Here is a 20225-nt window from a genome sequence, read left to right as displayed (position 1 = left end):
GGGACCTAACTGCAATTTCAGGCTGAGTGTGGTTGGGTACACCAACCAGGATCATGCTGGTGAAAGATTTTACCTTCTGATTTAGATCTTGGCGGAGGGGAAAACTCCATCACAAATATGACGGCTATCCTGTGCGCCTTATTACGATCCCATTATTTCCTATGGAGGCCATAATACAGTGGATGGGATATCCGTCACTTTTGTGGCAGAGTATTCCCTCTGCCGACATCTAAATCAGGCCCTTCGTCTTTTAAGGCCTAATCAACTAAAGGGGTACACTTATAAAGCCCTCAGGGACCTCAGGGAAGGCACCTAGGGACTCACAAAGTGTCAGGCAGAGGCCAACAGCAGGGTCCAGTTAAGTTCTACTTACCACCAATAAGCTGGGTACTTCTAGAAAAAGTCTCCTTGAAGCTTGTTTTCTCCCTGTGCCCACACAGGATGTCGGTCACCTGACCCTTGAAGTCCATTTCTTTGTCCTGGGTACAAGAGGGAGCAGGTCCAGTCCTTCAGGGCACATTTCAGGTAACAGACAACAAGTCCAGTCCCTTCTTATCTTCCACAAGTCCAAAAAGTGTTCTGAAGTGGGTGCCTGGAGAAGCCATATTTATGCATGGCACTAGCTAGTGAGTAGGATGACTCCTGCCCTCTCACTAACCAAAGGGATATAAGTTCCACATTTGAAGCAGTTCCTGTATGCCCTACAGCAAACAGGTCCAAAATGCCTCGGGTCAGGACATTTTCAAGATGGCAAAAGTCTTTGGCCATACTAAATCTGGGCTCCTGGGGCTAGGAATGTTTGTGGGCAGTGTACTATTGCAATCATGGGGCCAGATTTAAGAGGCCCTTGTGCCACCTTACCACCACCATAGTGTCACTTTTATGATGTTAAGGTGCCGCTAAAGTGAGTTTTTACACGCGCCACATTTATAAAGTGGCGCAATGCATGTATTGCACCACTTTGAAACCCTTGCACCACATTATGCCTCCGCCAGGCATAATGTATGCAAGGGAGGTGTTCCCCTGTTAGGGGGACCGAAAAAATGGGGTAAGGAAATCTAAGAGATTTCCTTGCATCATTTTTTTCTGCACTTTTAACGCCTGCTCAAAGCAGGCGTTAAAACAGGGGCATGCTATTGAATACAATGGGCCCTAATGTACTCTGCAGGAGTAGCGCCAACATATTGGTGCTACTCCTGCAGAGTACATCAATAGCGTCAGGAATTCTGACGCTATTGCCCCCTACCCTACATCATGGTGCACCATATTTTAAATATGGTGCACACATGGTGGCTGTAGGGAGGCGCTAAGAGGCACAAGGAAAGTGGTGCTGCACTGGGTGCAGCACCACTTTTCTTAAATCAGCCCCATTGTGTCCTCCCACATCTACTACTAAAATCCAGTTTGAGGCAGGCACTGTACTCAGAAAAAATCCAGAGACAGAAGCCTGGAAGGAATAAAAGCAGAGTCCTCCAGGAACCAGACAGTGTATACCCAAGTATTGGCATGCTTTTCTCTCTCTTGTGTCCCAAGGGTTACATGCAGCTCAACAGATATGTCATGCAGTTTTTGACACTGCAGTTTCAAAATAAATGCAGTTGTGAATAAATGCAGAAGTTGTGCTAGTCTGATACACAGGTGGTCAACCCTTAGGCCATCAGACATGCACAATGCGTTGTGAAGCGTGATGAAGCACAACCACCTGTATTCTTGTGATCTTCCTTGGTTTGCACAGCATGGACGTTTATTGAAATCCCTTTCAGAAACTCGCCTTTTTTGCAAATGTATGCTAAAATAATGTTGTGAAGTACCCTAATTGTCACAATTTTTAGAAATGTTCTTAGAAGGTCACAGGTTCAAATTCTGTTGAGGCAACTCAGCTTTAGAGCTCTGAATACATGAAGCACCACTGAGGTGAGTAATGAGAACTCATGTTAACATTCGTATTTAAATAAAAGACTGTGGTAACAAGTGGCATGTAAGAAAAACAAATGTATAATTATGTTTTTTTTTAAAACTCTACAAAGTGGTGGATTACTTTGATTGGATGGGACTTTTTTCAGCCATTACATATAGGCTTCAGCATTTCTTTTTAGGGTGTGTTCTCTGTTATAGTTTGCCTTGAAAAATGAAAATATTGACAAAGCTGGTACGGTATGCTTTAACTGGATTGACAAAGAATTCATGTTTGAAAATATACAGTTTGCAGCCTTTTTGTTTTTGTGTCTAATTTATTTATACATACGAGTAGCAAATGCAAAGAAGAAACAGCGAAATGATAGGAATATATTTTGGAAAGATTTATTTTTTGTGTAACTGTTCTTGCAACAACTTGAAATCAGAATGGAAATGTAAAATTTGACACGAGGGAAAAAAGATCACGTTTGCTATTCATCTCTATTATGAACACATCTCGGATATTTTTCTGGTAACCCTATACACGCAAGCTTCTCTAAAATATTAAACTACATGACCAGCAAATCATTTACATCTGGATGAATTCCTTGAATATACAAATCAAGTAGGCAAGAAATACAAGCCAAGCTGAGAACATCTGTTTCTTTATGCTGATTAGGTTTGCTAATCCATTTTAATATTTAACATCTCTGAACATGTCAGTGGCTCTGCTTGTACTTGACACGATAGGGCAGGAATACTATACGCTCAATAGAGCAAAACGATCTTTTTTTTTCTATTTTAGAGTCCTGTTACTAAGACTATAGTGAATGAAAGTAATATTTTGGAACAAATTCCCTAGCTTTTCCCATCTTTTTTATTTTCACCGTTGCTAAGTGTAAATATAACTTTATTGGCATTTAAGTCATTTGGTAACACATCTCACCCAACTCATCCCGAGGAATAAACTGTAAATCACCCACTTGTGTCCACGCGCCCTCCGCTACTGCCGGTCCACCACCATTGTAATCCAGAGTGAGTCCGATTTACTACATGGGGCGTGAGTCTGAAAAATGCAAGGATCACTGATCAGTCCTCATCTTCCATTATCATTCAATAGTATCCTTCCAATTTAGATTTCTTTAAAACGTTAAGTGCTTTGAGCTTCTTGGGGCATTAAATTCCGTTCAAGTCTGCCGTAAATAAGAAAAAAGCAGAAAAGGCGATTTCTTAATAGGCACGTGGCACCGTATAAGATGAATTCCACCTCATAAAGGTCTCCTCCAACTGCCTCTCTCAACCGCTTTTCGACCAGAACGTGTAAATGGCAGAGGGATAGGGTATGGGGGGAAATCACAAGAAACGTGTATATATGAAGATACAGCACAGCTCGCTTTCTTTAGCATATAAATATTAAAAATGTATGTTAAACATAGATATCATAACTGCTAAAACAGAAAACGCACCCAAATATATATATATATACATACACACACACGTTGGGTTGTGGAGAAACTAGCTCCCCAATCCTACCCAGACAATTCACAGGTCACTCCATGTGCCGGTTTTATACTGTCTGTGCTTTGCTCACCAATGTGTGAATCATGTACACTACTGTCTGCACTTTCAGAACTCATCAAACCAAACTCCTCTCATCTGTGTTCCGGCTCCGGTTCATATCCCTCACTCCTGTCATATGCATTACCTTTGTTTGCATCTCCTGGCAATCAATGCATGCCTCAACATTTCCCATCCTGGGTGATTGCACTGGTTTTATTAATTTTAACAGTGTTCTTAAGTCTGGTGAATTTTGAGCATTTCTCAACATGACCAGGGATCATAACTGTAACCGAGTCTTCCACCTGGAAATCCTGAGGAACAACAGAGTTGCCAGTTCGTAGTTGTTCTTAGACTTCAACTAACGTTGTTTCACTCTGATGGCCACCTTGCACTCATCCACAACACAGCTCATATTCTTTCTGCAGGAGATGTTATTCCGCAACCACAAGAACACAACACAGACACAGCTTGTCTAACTTTCAGTAACATAAAACTGCTCACAACAGTTACTGAATTAGGAGAAATTCTGTATGCCCGTAATCTTTTCCTCATAGTATTAATCACAGACTTCCATGTGCTAAAGGTTAATACCACACTGTCCTTAAAATAACAATTTAATCTGGCCACGTGTCCATTACATTGTGGGTCGTATAGAAAAGTAGCATTATGGGATATACTATGAGCATACAAAAACTGACTCATATCTTGGCACCATAAGTGAACCCCATTATTAATTACGAACGTTTCAGGACACCCTTCTTTGTGGGAGGCTTCCATTAAGAAATCTATCACAATGAATCTGCTGACGTTTTCAACAATCACACTTCTGGACATTTTCAGTGACATTTAGCTAACACTTCAAAGTTCAAAACATTTGGAAGTTTGTGGAATGAGCAGTTGACGTTTAGTCCTACTTTTTGGCAGGGATTCTCAGGACATTTTACAGTAAACATTGGTTGAACCTTGTATTTTGGGCATTTGTCTGAGTTAGCACATGTTTCTTATTCTCTCTCTAAACGTTCAGCCTCAGAGTCCAAGCGCAACCACCACAAATTTGACTAGATATTTCAAAGCAGACATTCCCAGGTGACCAGAGTGATTGTTTTTGAGGATTAAGTGATGGACAACCTAATAGGCATACACTATTCTTTTATGAAAGCCAACCCATTACTCACACTCAATTCACTAGAAATTTGGTGGAAGGGCTGCAACACCTTCCCTAATTTTAAGAAGTGGCCATCCCTCATTGACATATTTCTTAACCAAACTAAGTGCATGGTCTTTGGAGTCTTTTGACTTCCATATTTCTTCCGATGTTTGTGGCTCAGGTATCGCACATACTTCATTCACACTTGCAACTAGGTCAATTTAATTCTCATCATTTTCCTACACAATATCTTTGTCCAAGACACAGGGAAAATATGACAAACAATGAACATTGTAATTCAGCTTTCCTGGCACATATTTTACCTCAAAACAATATTCTTGCAGTTTAAAACACAAACGTGCTATTTGTGCTATAGCAGACAAACCTACGCCCAGGGCAAAAATTGAAGCCAGAGGTTTCTGCTCAGTTTATAGAAATAATTTCCTTCCCTGTAGGAAATGAAGAAAAAAATTCACTGCCGACACACATGCAAGTAGCTCTCTTTTAAAGTCAGCATATCTTCTTTCAGCATTATTAGGTTTTCATTAAGCATATGCTACTGCACAAGTGTCTTTTACCCTGAGGTCAAAGGCCATAGGGTAAAGTCCTGAAAGAAGCCTCACCTTATCCTGGGAAGTTAAGGAACTCTTCCACCCCACCCAGTGAGACAAGGTGCATAAGGACCAGAATTATTTCAAGAGATCCGACCAAGTGAGGCCGCATTACTATATTTGATAACAGACCTTTTGAGTAATATGGGAACTGCGTATTTAGAGTCCTTTGCGATTATCTGCTGAACCAGGGTAGTGCAGAGTAGTGGTTTAAGGCCAGCTAATCTATCTGACATTCCCTTTTGTCTTATTATTTATACAGGAAATCTAACACTATATAAAATATGGGCAAAAGGAAGCACTCAAAATTAAATAACCCAACAAACTTAAATGACAATACATCTATATTAAAATATATCTCAGGGGCGATGGGAATGTTAGATAAACAAATTGCCACTGTTGAAGGGAAATTGTCGTTGCCTAAAGATCAATCCCACGAATCACCAGAAATCGTAGAACTGCACAATAACCCCCCATCCAGTGAACACGGGGACGAGTATACAGAAGCAAGGTACACAAATGGATGTATCAAAGACATCTCGAATCTAATGTATTCCTTGGACAAAATCTCCCCTGTTGCTAAACGACCAAGTAAACCGGACGTGGGCTTGGTAGACAAGAGCACAATGAAACTGCCAGTGATAGATATAATAACCACCTCAACCAAAAATTATTCTAAGAAACCATCCCGGAAGAAAACTTCAAATATTGTAGGAGACACAACTAGATCACTCCTCATAAATCTTCACGAGATAGTAAACACCCTGAAATCATCCATTGGAGTTACTCTTGACTCCATGTTGGAGCGTCTAAAGGGGGTGGAGAGTAACCTTGAGGCAGGTCTAGGAATAATAAAGTCTTTACAATGGGATGACTTACATCATGTAACAAAGGATTCTAATATATTATCGTCAACCCCTGATCACGAGAACAACATTCAATCTGCCCTGCAAAATAGGTCAAATGGTACACACTTGAATACAAACTCCCTGAGACACAACCACACCCACCAACACCCAATTCGATTCAAACTCTCCACCCTTCATCCTCCCTGCATATAGCACATAATATGCCTTCAGAAACAAACAGACCGAAACCCTAGACTATTTAAGTCAGTAGGCAACAGCCCATCTAGGAAAGCGACTACTCAGCCCCACCTAAACTTAGGGAGGAAGACACCCAGCAGGACTAAATCCCAGAATCCCGTACATCTGCCAAGTGACCTATTACATCTCCCTCCGGAGGCTACACCTTACGTTGTGGTCCTAGCCAATGTTCCACCCATAGAAGATCAACAACGAGAATCATGGACGGCCCTGAGAAATAAGGCCCTCAACTGGATAGGAGCTCGTTTGGGTTCTGGAATGGTGGGGGCCCTTTTTGACGACATAAAAATGGTCAGAAGAATTAAGTGGATAGGAATCAGTAACAAAGCGCTGGAAGGAGATTGTGTGGTCCTTTCCTTTAGTTCACCAAACCTAGTGGACAAAATCATTCATGACTTAGGAGCCAGACAAGTTACTCACCAAAGAATATCGCTACTACCCTTAGGTTTCTTTTATCAACGACCGGTGGGGTATACCCCTATAAATCCACAACCTGTAAGAGCACCTTTAACCAGACCAGACCCTTTCACACGGTGTAACAGATTTCACCCTCTTACAACCTTAGAAGATATAGATTGACTCAATAAGAATCAGATAGTTTCCTATGACGAATTAGCCCAGGTAGCATATACATCAGGGCCAGATTTAACCAAGGAAGACATATTCCACATAACGGATCCTATAAGAAACATGACACAACTTTACTTAATCCAGAGTAACGCCCCCAGAAATATAATTCATCCAATTGATGGTGATATATCCCTCCGTTTACCTAAGGACCAGAACTGTATCCCTAAACAGAAAGCGGAAATAGCCTTATTGTTCTGGAACATTGCAGGTCTAACTAATAAGATAGGTAATGAGACCTGGGCGAACTTTATAGAAGATTACTCATGCATTTGTCTCAAAGAGACGTGGCTTCTAAGCCCTGTCCACATTAACGGCTATAAAACATTTCATACACCAGCCGCTCAGTCCAGGTATGGCAGACCAAAAGGGGGATTGTGTACATATGTTTCTAACAAGTTACGTTTACAGAACCTAGAGATGCAAGTCACGAGCGCGTACTATCAAATGATAGAGTATAACCTGGATCAAAAGACTCATCTAGTCATTATTAATTTTTACAACAATGTAGCTCCAGGAGAATTTTCTAACATTCCAATGGAGATGGGAAACAACCTAAAAACAATATATGCAAAAAATAACTGCGAGACTGTATGAGGCTGGACTGGCTTGTAGTGAGTACCAAGGGGTACTTACACCTTGCACCAGGCCCAGGTATCCCTTATTAGTGTAGAGGGGTGTCTAGCAGCTTAGGGTGATAGAAAAGGTAGCTTAGCAGAGCAGCTTAGGCTGAACTAGGAGACGAGTGAAGCTCCTACAGGACCACTAGTGTCACTTGCACAATATCATAAGAAAACACAATACACAGATATACTAAAAATAAAGGTACTTTATTTTTATGACAATATGTCAAAAGTATTTCAGTGAGTACCCTCAGTATGAGGATAGCAAATATACACAAGATATATGTACACAATACCAAAATATGCAGTAATAGCAATAGAAAACAGTGCAAACAATGTATGGTCACAATAGAATGCAATGGGGGCACATAGGGATAGGGCCAACACAAACCATATACTCTAGAAGTGGAATGCGAACCACGAATGGACCCCAAACCTATGTGACCTTGTAGAGGGTCGCTGGGACTGTAAGAAGACAGTGAGGGTTAGAAAAATAGCACACCCCAAGACCCTGAAAAGTGGGTGCAAAGTGCACCTAAGTTCCCCAAACAGCACAGAAGTCGTTATAGGGGAATTCTGCTGGAAAGACCAACACCAGCAATGCAACAACAATGGATTTCCAGACGAGAGTACCTGTGGAACAAGGGGACCAAGTCAAAAAGTCACGATCAAGTCGGGAGTGGGCAGATGCCCAGGAAATGCCAGCTGTGGGTGCAAAGAAGCTGCCACCAGATGGTAGAAGCTGAGGCATCTGCAAGAACGACAAGGGCTAGAAACTTCCCCTTTGGAGGATGGATGTCACACGTCATGAAGAGTCGTGCAGAAGTGTTTTCCCGCAGAAAGACCGCAAACAAGCCTTGCTAGCTGCAAAGCTCGCAGTTAAAGTTTTTGAATGCTGCTGTGGCCCAGGAGGGACCAGGATGTCATCAATTGCGTGAGGGGACAGAGGGGGCATCCAGCAAGACAAGGAGCCCTCTCAGAAGCAAGCAGCACCCACAGAAGTGCCAGAACAGGCACTACGAAGTGGAGTGAATCAGTGCTCACCCGAAGTTGCACAAGAGAGTCCCATGCCGCCGGAGGACAACTCAGGAGGTTGTGCAATGCAGGTTAGAGTGCCAGGGACCCAGGCTTGGAAGTGCACAAAGGAAATCCCCGGAGAGTGCACAGGAGCCGGAGTGGCTGCAAAACACACAGTTCCCAGGAATGCAGTCTAGCATGGGGAGGCAAGGACTTACCTCCACCAAACTTGGACTGAAGAGTCACTGGACTGTGGGAGTCACTTGGACAGAGTTGCTGAGTTCAAGGGACCTCGCTCGTCGTGCTGAGAGGAGACCCAGAGGACCGGTGATGCAGTTCTTTGGTGCCTGCGGTTGCAGGGGGAAGATTCCGTCGACCCACGGAAGATTTCTTCAGAGCTTATAGTGCAGAGAGGAGGCAGACTACCCCCACAGCATGCACCACCAGGAAAACAGTCGAGAAGGCGGCAGGATCAGCGTTACAATGTCGCAGTAGTCGCCTTTGCTACTTTGTTGCAGTTTTGCAGGCTTCCAGCGCGGTCAGCAGTCGATTCCTTGGCAGAAGGTGAAGAGAGAGATGCAGAGGAACTCTGATGAGCTCTTGCATTCGTTATCTAAGGAATTCCCCAAAGCAGAGACCCTAAATAGCCAGAAAAGGAGGTTTGGCTACCTAGGAGAGAGGATAGGCTAGCAACACCTGAAGGAGCCTATCAGAAGGAGTCTCTGACGTCACCTGCTGGTCCTGGCCACTCAGAGCAGTCCAGTGTGCCAGCAGCACCTCTGTTTCCAAGATGGCAGAGGTCTGGAGCACACTGGAGGAGCTCTGGGCACCTCCCAGGGGAGGTGCAGGTCAGGGGAGTGGTCACTCCCCTTTCCTTTGTCCAGTTTCGCGCCAGAGCAGGGCTGAGGGATCCCTGAACCGTTGCAGACTGGCTTATGCAGAGATGGGCACCATCTGTGCCCATCAAAGCATTTCCAGAGGCTGGGGGAGGCTACTCCTCCCCAGCCCTGACACCTTTTTCCAAAGGGAGAGGGTGTAACACCCTCTATCTGAGGAAGTCCTTTGTTCTGCCTTCCTGGGCCAGGCCTGGCTGGACCCCAGGATGGCAGAAACCTGTCTGAGGGGTTGGCAGCAGCTGCAGTGAAACCCCGGGAAAGGTAGTTTGGCAATACCCGGGTCTGAGCTAGAGACTCGGTGGATCATGGAATTGTCTCCCCAATACCAGAATGGCATTGGGGTGACAATTCCATGATCTTAGACATGTTACATGGCCATGTTCGGAGTTACCATTGTGACGCTATACATGTGTCGTGACATATGTATAGCGCACGCGTGTAATGGTGTCCCCGCACTCACAACGTCCGGGGAATTTGCCCTGAACAATGTGGGAGCACCTTGGCTTGTGCCAGGGTGCCCACACACTAAGTAACTTAGCACCCAACCTTTACCAGGTAAAGGTTAGACATATAGGTGACTTATAAGTTACTTAAGTGCAGTGGTAAATGGCTGTGAAATAACGTGGACATTATTTCACTCAGGCTGCACTGGCAGGCCTGTGTAAGAATTGTCAGATCTCCCTATGGGTAGCACAAGAAATGCTGCAGCCCATAGGGATCTCCTGGAACCCCAATACCCTGGGTACCTCAGTACCATATACTAGGGAATTATAAGGGTGTTCCAGTATGCCAATATGAATTGGTGAAATTGGTCACTAGCCTGTTAGTGACAATTTGGAAAGAAATGAGAGAGCATAACCACTGAGGTTCTGGTTAGCAGAGCCTCAGTGAGACAGTTAGGCATCACACAGGGAACACATACATATAGGTCACAAACTTATGAGCACTGGGGTCCTGGCTAGCAGGGTCCCAGTGACACATAACAAACATACTGAGAACATAGGGTTTTCACTATGAGCACTGGGCCCTGGCTGGCAGGATCCCAGTGAGACAGTGAAAACACCCTGACACACACTCACAAACAGGCCAAAAGTGGGGGTAACAAGGCTAGAAAGAGGCTACTTTCTCACACAACCCCCCCCCCCTAAACGAAGGACAATAAGGCTAACCTTGGCCAGTTGAGACTTTATTGTCTAAGTGGTGATAAGTAGAGAGTAGCTCTGCAATAGACTGGTTACTCCCTTTATCATCCACTATATGGTTCCTTCCCTGTGGGGATGTAAACCACCCTGTTTGAAGTTTTTTAGCTAAGCAACAATGTGAAGATGTATTTTCAGAGTTTCTATCAGTAAGTTTTAGTTTAGAGCAGTGGGAATTGTCCACTGAACCTATTTGTAGTGATGAAAATGCCAGACAGGGATGCTGTCTCAGTAAAGCCATAGCTGGGCAAACACTTTGTCCATATGGCTGGAAGAGAGAACAGGGATGCTGTTTCTCTTGATTTGGAGCAGGGCAGGGATGCTGTCCTATGAGCTCCACACTAGGGCAGGGATGCTGTCCTAAGTGTTGTGAGGCAGTGCAGAGTTTCTGCACTTAAGTTTCTCTGGGAGGTTTGGAGGGATGCTCCATGTTAACAAAAATGGTGCTCTTTTTCTCACCAATATGAGTTATCCCACAGAGAGGTACTTCTACCTCAGGGAGTACAGCTATGCCAGCTGATGATTCCCTTGGAACAGGTGCCACCCTAGGAGAGGTTTCTCCCACCACAGGAATGGTATCCTGATTGGCAGGGTGGTTAGGGGATACTGTGATACCCTTTTTACCTGTTGTTGGAGAGGGATCCTAAGTTTTCAGGCCTTCTCTCCTTTGCTTTTTCATTTCAGTAGAAATGAGAGGGAACAATTCCTCAGGGATACCCAGCATGGCTGCATGGGTATAAAACTCTACATCAGCCCAACCTGAGGCCTCTAGGTCATTACCTAAGAGACAGTCTACAGGTAAGTTAGGTGACACTACCACCTGCTTAGGGCCAGTAACTCCACCCCAACTAAACTGAATTCTAGCTAAGGGAAGAAACTTAGTGGAGTTATGGACATCAATAATCTTATACTGTTGTCCAATGATGTGATGTTCAGGATGCACTAGGTTTTCAGTCACCAAAGTGATACTGGCACCTGTGTCCCTGTAGGACAAGGCCTCAACACCATTTATTGAAACTGTCTGCCTGTACTTATCCATTGTAAGGGGACAAGCAGCCAGTGTGGCAAGGCCAATGCCACTAGGTGTGACAGAAACTGTCTTGGGACTGACTACCCCAGTTTCTATGATGGACCCATAAGTGAACCCAACTACACCCTTAACTTGACTGTTGCCAGCAGTCCCACCACTAGTACCACTACTGCTAGGGGCACTAGAGTTTGATGTATTAGTGGTGGTAGGCTCAGGGGGTTTACCTGGACAGGACTTATCTCCTGGCCTATGGCCTCTGTTTTTACACACAAAGCACCAAGGCTTTTTAAATTGTGTAGGCTGAGAAGAAGAGGAAGAATTTGTTTTATCCCCACCCCCTGAAGAGTGTTTAAGATGTGAAGTGGGATCTTTGGTTTTACCCTTATCCCCATGCTTATCTTGAGATTTCTCACCATCTTTCTTCTTGCCATCCTTGTCACCCCCTGTATGAACTTTTCTGTTCACCCTTGTTCTGACCCATTTGTCTGCCTTCTTTCCCAATTCTTGGGGAGAGGTCAGATCAGAGTCTACCAGGTACTGGTGTAACAAATCAGACAAACAATTATTAAGAATATGCTCTCTCAGGATTGAGTTATACAGGCTTTCATAGTCAGAAACTTTACTGCCATGTAACCACCCCTCCAAGGCCTTCACTGAATGGTCAACAAAGTCTACCCAGTCTTGTGAAGACTCCTTTTTGGTTTCTTTGAACTTCGTCCAGTACTGTTCAGTGGTTAAGCCATAACCATCTAGGAGTGCATTCTTAAGAGCTGCAAAATTATTGGCCTCACTTTCCTTTACAGTAAGGAGCCTATCCCTACCCTTTCCACTGAAAGATAGCCATAGGATAGCAGCCCACTGCCTTTGAGGGAACTCCTGTACAACACAGGCGGCCCTCTCAAGTGCAGCAAACCACTTGTTAATGTCATCTCCCTCCTTGTAAGGGGGAACTATCTTATGCAGATTCCTAGAATCATGCTCTTTTGCAGGATGACTATTTAGAATACTGCTGCTGCCACCATGGGGTCCTAACCCCAACCTCTATCTTTCTTTTTCTAAATCAAAGGACTGCCTATCTAAATCCAGCTGTTGCTTCTTGAGCTTCAGTATGGATTCTTCCACTCTCAATCTATTGAGCTCCCTTTCTAACACGCTGTCATCAGGGTAGGTGGGTGAGGCATGTCTTGAAACAGAAGTATGGTGAGAATGAACAGAGGGAGACCTGACCCTAACAGATGGCACTCTAACAACCTGGCTAACAGAAGTAACACTCCTACTATGATGGGAAGGAACACTCTTACTGTGATGTGAGGTAACACTATTACTGTGGTGTGAAATCACATCAGCACCAGCTATGCTAGGTGGTCTGCTAATGGTCAGGTTGGGAAGGTTCCCTTCTAAATCCTTTGCTAGGGGTGCCCCAGGGTCAGATTGGGAACCATCAGCTAATTTCTCAACAGAAGTGCCAACTCTGGTCTTATCTTGTTCAATGAGCATATTAACCAACAGTTCTCTACAGGGATTCTTCCCTACCCCTAAACCTCTTTCAATGCAGAGACTCCTTGTTCCTTTCCAGCTAATGATCATAAGCAAGTTTGGACAGATCAACAGTTTGGCCTGTGCCAGACATTTTAGAAAGTGTTTAAGGGATAGAAAAAGAAAGAAAAAGTTTTTAGAACTTTTTAAAGAACAGAAAAAAACGTTTTAAACTGTTTAAGAACTTTTTAGAAAGTTTAGAGGTACTTTTCAGCACTTAGCAAAGAAGTGAGAGAAGAAAAGCAAAACGTTTTGGTTAGGTGTACATACACTGAACTTGTTTTGTATATTTTTCTCTTATGAAAAGTACAATATGACAAAGTGGTAAGTAGTTGCAAAGTACTTATCCCACCGCTGCACAACCAATGTAGGAGGCTGGACTGGCTTGTAGTGAGTACCAAGGGGTACTTACACCTTGCACCAGGCCCAGGTACCCCTTATTAGTGTAGAGGGGTGTCTAGCAGCTTAGGCTGATAGAAAAGGTAGCTTAGCAGAGCAGCTTAGGCTGAACTAGGAGACGAGTGAAGCTCCTACAGTACCACTAGTGTCACTTGCACAATATCATAAGAAAACACAATACACAGATATACTAAAAATAAAGGTACTTTATTTTTATGACAATATGTCAAAAGTATTTCAGTGAGTACCCTCAGTATGAGGATAGCAAATATACACAAGATATATGTACACAATACCAAAATATGCAGTAATAGCAATAGAAAACAGTGCAAACAATGTATAGTCACAATAGAATGCAATGGGGGCACATAGGGATAAGGCCAACACAAACCATATACTCTAGAAGTGGAATGCGAACCACAAATGGACCCCAAACCTATGTGACCTTGTAGAGGGTCGCTGGGACTGCAAGAAAACAGTGAGGGTTAGAAAAATAGCCCACCCCAAGACTCTGAAAAGTGGGTGCAAAGTGCACCTAAGTTCCCCAAAGAGCACAGAAGTCGTGATAGGGGAATTCTGCAGGAAAGACCAACACCAGCAATGCAACAACAATGGATTTCCAGACGAGAGTACCTGTGGAATAAGGGGACCAAGTCCAAAAGTCACGATCAAGTCAAGAGTGGGCAGATGCCCAGGAAATGCCATCTGTGGGTGCAAAGAAGCTGCCACCGGATGGTAGAAGCTGAGGCATCTGCAAGAACGACAAGGGCTAGAAACTTCCCCTTTGGAGGATGGATGTCCCACATCGTGAAGAGTCGTGCAGAAGTGTTTTCCCGCAGAAAGACTGCAAACAAGCCTTGCTAGCTGCAAAGCTCGCAGTTAAAGTTTTTGGATGCTGCTGTGGCCCAGGAGGGACCAGGATGTCTTCAATTGCATGAGGGGACAGAGGGGCATCCAGCATCACAAGGAGCCCTCTCAGAAGCAAGCAGCACCCGCAGAAGTGCTGGAACAAGCACTACGAAGTGGAGTGAATCAGTGCTCACCCGAAGTTGCACAAGAGAGTCAAACGCCGCCAGAGGACAACTCAGGAGGTTGTGCAATGCAGGTTAGAGTGCCAGGGACCCAGGCTTGTATGTGCCCAAAGGAAATCCTCGGAGAGTGCACAGGAGCTGGAGTAGCTGCAAAACACGCGGTTCCCAGCAATGCAGTCTAGCGTGGGGAGGCAAGGACTTACCTCCACCAAACTTGGACTGAAGAGTCACTGGACTGTGGGAGTCACTTGGACAGAGCTGCTGAGTTCAAGGGACCTCGCTCGTCGTGCTGAGAGGAGACCCAGAGGACCGGTGATGCAGTTCTTTGGTGCCTGCGGTTGCAGGGGGAAGATTCCGTCGACCCACGGAAGATTTCTTCAGAGCTTCTAGTGCAGAGAGGAGGCAGACTACCCCCACAGCATGCACCACCAGGAAAACAGTTGAGAAGGCGGCAGGATCAGCATTACAATGTCGCAGTAGTCGTCTTTGCTACTTTGTTGCAGTTTTGCAGGCTTCCAGCGCGGTCAGCAGTCGATTCCTTGGCAGAAGGTGAAGAGAGAGATGAAGAGGAACTCTGATGAGCTCTTGATTCGTTATCTAAGGAATTCCCGAAAGCAGAGACCCTAAATAGCCAGAAAAGGAGGTTTGGCTACCTAGGAGAGAGGATAGGCTAGCAAAACCTGAAGGAGCCTATCAGAAGGAGTCTCTGACGTCACCTGCGGGCACTGGCCACTCAGAGCAGTCCAGTGTGCCAGCAGCACCTCTGTTTCCAAGATGGCAGAGGTCTGGAGCACACTGGAGGAGCTCTGGGCACCTCCCAGGAGAAGTGCAGGTCAGGGGAGTAGTCACTCCCCTTTCCTTTGTCCAGTTTCGCGCCAGAGTAGGGCTGAGGGATCCCGGAACCGGTGCAGACTGGCTTATGCAGAGATGGGCACCATCTGTGTCCATCAAAGCATTTCCAGAGGCTGGGGGAGGCTAATCCTCCCCAGCCCTGACACCTTTTTCCAAAGGGAGAGGGTGTAACACCCTCTCTCTGAGGAAGTCCTTTGTTATGCCTTCCTGGGCCAGGCCTGGCTGGACCCCAGGAGGGCAGAAACCTGTCTGAGGGGTTGGCAGCAGGAGCAGCTGCAGTGAAACCCCGTGAAAGGTAGTTTGGCAGTACCCGGGTCTGAGCTAGAGACTCGGGGGATCATGGAATTGTCTCCCCAATGCCAGAATGGCATTGGGGTGACAAGTCCATGTTCTTAGACATGTTACATGGCCATGTTCGGAGTTACCATTGTGACGCTATACATATGTCGTGACATATGTATAGTGCACGCGTGTAATGGTGTCCCTGCACTCACAAAGTCCGGGGAATTTGCCCTGAACAATGTGGGAGCACCTTGGCTAGTGCCAGGGTGCCCACACACTAAGTAACTTAGCACCCAACCTTTACCAGGTAAAGGTTAGACATATAGGTGACTTATAAGTTACTTAAGTGTAGTGGTAAATGGCTGTGAAATAACGTGGACGTTATTTCACTCAGGCTGCACTGGCAGGCCTGTGTAAGAATTGTCAGATCTCCCTATGGGTGGCACAAGAAATGCTGCAGCCCATAGGGATCTCTTGGAACCCCAATACCCTGGGTACTTCAGTACCATATACTAGGGAATTATAAGGGTGTTCCAGTATGCCAATATGAATTGGTGAAATTGGTCACTAGCCTGTTAGTGACAATTTGGAAAGAAATGAGAGAGCATAACCACTGAGGTTCTGGTTAGCAGAGCCTCAGTGAGACAGTTAGGCATCACACAGGGAACACATACATATAGGTCACAAACTTATTAGCACTGGGGTCCTGGCTAGCAGGGTCCCAGTGACACATAACAAACATACTGAGAACATAGGGTTTTCACTATGAGCACTGGGCCCTGGCTGGCAGGATCCCAGTGAGACAGTGAAAACACCCTGACATACACTCACAAACAGGCCAAAAGTGGGGGTAACAATGCTAGAAAGAGGCTACTTTCTCACAGAGACCTTCACAATCTGGGGCGGAGATTTTAACGTTCACCCTTGTAAAGAAATCTCAGATAAGGTATGTGGCTGGGATCCTGAAGGTGTTGGCTTTAGACTTCACTTTTCACATAACACCCAAGGAGACGCAATGAATTCACTGGCTCAAACCCATAATCTGTCCTTTGTAAATGAATTATATTTGGACGAAACACAGTTTAGACCAACTTACAATGGAAGGGGTCCGAATACTGTGATTGATTAGGTCTTAATGTCAACCCACTTTGCACACTACCTCACGAATTATACTTTGCATGACATCGCAATCAGCGACCACTATCCCCAGAGCCTGAACCTCTCACTAACTCCTCTTAAAGTAACCAGGGATGACAGTGCTACGCCGGTAGATGATATTGAATTAGTGCCGCGTAATGGATACACCCTGAAATGGTCTCAGACAGACCCTAAGTTATTGTTGAATCAGTTAATATGTGACTGCAATCATGCTTTTGCAGACTGTCTAAGTGAGAACATAGATCCAGGGCGATGTTTAAGTGCTTCTACATTGATCACGCAAGCCATAAAAGAAGCTCTTACTATTAGAGGCGGTAAGAGGGGTAAAAAAAGGGATATCGGATGGTTTGACCATAACTGTACACAAGCACATAAGAAATTGAAAAAGGCCTTAAGCGCCCCAAAAAGATCCCCAACTGATATACGCAAGTGTAGACAGGAATACAAGAAAGTGATGAAGGAAAGTAAACTGACCTTGAAAAGATCCTTGTGGGAAACCTTACATACAGCAAGTTGTACGAAAGATAATATCCTCTTCGGGAAAACAATAAATTCTCCTGTGTTAGGGGACAGAGACTCCCCCAGGATGGAAATTGCGGTTTCAGAAGAGGATTGGATTGCACACTTTTCTAAAATGTATTCGCTGGCCAGTGACATGAAGACCATAGCTCCTGTACACGACCAAGGCCTCCAGGAAGGCCCACACCTGCCCATAACCCCCCAATTTAGCCTTGAGGAGGTAGAGGAAGCCATAATTCTAAGTAAACCAGGGAACGCGCCGGGCCCGATGGCGTTCCGATTGATTTATACAAGGCTAATATTCAGTTATGGGGGCCTGTACTGACGCAGACACTGAGGGCCATCTGTACATGTGGCCCCTTACCATCTTGGCGAGACTCCAATATTATTCCAATATACAAAAAAGGTGCAGGCCTTAACCCAGCCTGTTATAGGCCAATCTCCTTGCTGGATACAACAGCTAAATTAGCAGGGAGAATTATCTTGAATAGACTGCAAACATGGGTGGAAGAAAAGTGTGTTTTATCTTCTGTCCAGTATGGATTCCGGAAAGGAATTGGGACAGTGGAGCAAAGCCTGAACTTAAGTATCATTATTGGAAAATATACAAAGATTAGAGCAGGCAATTTGCATTTGGCCTTCATCGACCTATCATCAGCATTCGACTGTGTACTACATGTTAAGCTATGGGATATCTTGAGCAGCATGGGGGTAGAGTCAGCTATAATTAAATTCATACGAGAAATGTACACAGGGTGTAGAACAAGAGTGAGGTATGGGCTAAAAGGGGAATGCACTCGCCCTTTTGGCCTACACAGAGGAGTGACCCAAGGTTGTGTTCTCGCCCCGTTCTTGTTCTCAATGTACATAAATAATTTAGAAAATGAATTGGCTAGTAACTGCAAAGACCTACCCCAAATAGGTAAGCGCGCTGTCCCAGTACTACTCTACGCAGACGATGCAGTATTGATGGCCAGGACCCCGCTAGCTCTTTAAAAACTTTGAAACACTTGTATTACATTTATGTCACAATTGGGACTCACCGTTAATCACTCCAAAACGTTTATTATGAACTGTGGCGGGAAACGCAGTAAGATTTATAACACTACTACCGCGGACGGGAGGGTTGAAACTGCGCGAACCTTTTCTTATTTGGGCATAATGTTCGATAAACAGGGTTCTTGGGCCAACTGCAGGAAAATGAAAAGAGCTCAGTTTATTAAAACTTTGGCGGCCTTAAGGCTTTTTTCCAAAAGGCTCGTGGGGATTACCCCCCGAACATGATAAAAATGTATAAAGCCAAGTGCATTCCGGCTGTTACGTATGGGTCTGGAATTTGGGGATACACCAACTGTAACTCGGTACAGATGGAGGAAAATGACTTTTTAAGATATCTGCTGATGGTACCAAATGATACATCATCATACATTATCCACTCGGAACTGGGGGTCCCCTTTATTGCAGATCGGATAAAGATTCAACCTTTATTGTTATGGCACAAAGTTTGGACCTCGGAATATACTGGATGAAACAAGGCCATCTTGACTGACTGTATTGAGTCAACATACTCAGTGAGGGTGCCCTGGTTAAGATATATTATGACCTTTTTTGGAAACATGGGTAACAAAGACTATTACACAAACCCGGCATCTCTGGGAAAAATCTCTAGGAAGGACCTGAGTGCTCGGGCTTTAAAGTATGTAGAAGATTTACGATGGGAGGCTGAATCAAAAAAGCCCACCGTCATCCATAACCAAATAATTCTGTCGGCAGAGGGCTTGCAGCCCAATTTGGCAAATGTGGTAAACCTCCGTCACCGCTTCGTTCTTACCAGACTAAGGCTAGACACATTTCTTCATTTAGCAACCTTTTCAACTATGAACAATTGGAGTACCACGCTAAAGGCATGCCCTTGTGACGCAAAGGCACTTCAAACTACAATTCACATGGTCTTATTCTGCAAACTTTACGTTAAGCAGAGAAAGCGCTTAGTAGTGCCTCTTTTAAGGTTAATCAACTTGCCCCAGTGTCGTACCACGTATGCCAGCCTCCAGGTGTTATTCTCTATTGAGATGTGTGGAACTTTGGCTAATTTTTTATGCTCCGTATTAAATACAAGAAAGTCTAAGGGGGTAGTGATGTAATTGTATTCAGTCCATTTTAATATTTATGATTGGGAAAATTTTAATGATATATTAGATACTCTGTTTGTTTTTATCCTTTTATTATATTAACTTATTTATTTAATTGTACTTATTACATACTGAAATGTATAATATTTGATACTTTTATGACTTGTGGAAAGTCAAATAAAGTTTGTACTACTACTACTACTACTACTGCACAACTGTCCTTGTTATTGGTCTTCTGGGACAGGAAAGCACCCAGACAATACACACTCATGTCCACAGTAATAACACATTCTTTTCTTACAGAGAAAGGTCCAAGGGATGGTGCAGAAACAATATAATTTGTAACCTTTTCAAAAGCTACTTTTTGTTTATCACTTCATTGATACTTAACCTCTTTTCTCAAAAGCTTTTTTAATGTATTCATCAAGGAAGATAAATTGTGTGCGAATTTTGAAGAGAAGTCACATAATCCAATAAATGATAACAAATTTTCCTTACCATCTGTTGGCACACACTAAAGACATTTTAGGGACAACACCTTTTTAGGAGATAAAATGACCTAGATCGGATGAGTACAGAATAAGTTGCATTTTTCAGGTACCAA

Source organism: Pleurodeles waltl, chromosome 8 (genome assembly GCF_031143425.1).
Source record: "Pleurodeles waltl isolate 20211129_DDA chromosome 8, aPleWal1.hap1.20221129, whole genome shotgun sequence".
In the NCBI taxonomy this organism is placed as follows: domain Eukaryota; kingdom Metazoa; phylum Chordata; class Amphibia; order Caudata; family Salamandridae; genus Pleurodeles; species Pleurodeles waltl.
Note: the sequence above shows the minus strand (reverse complement) of the source record.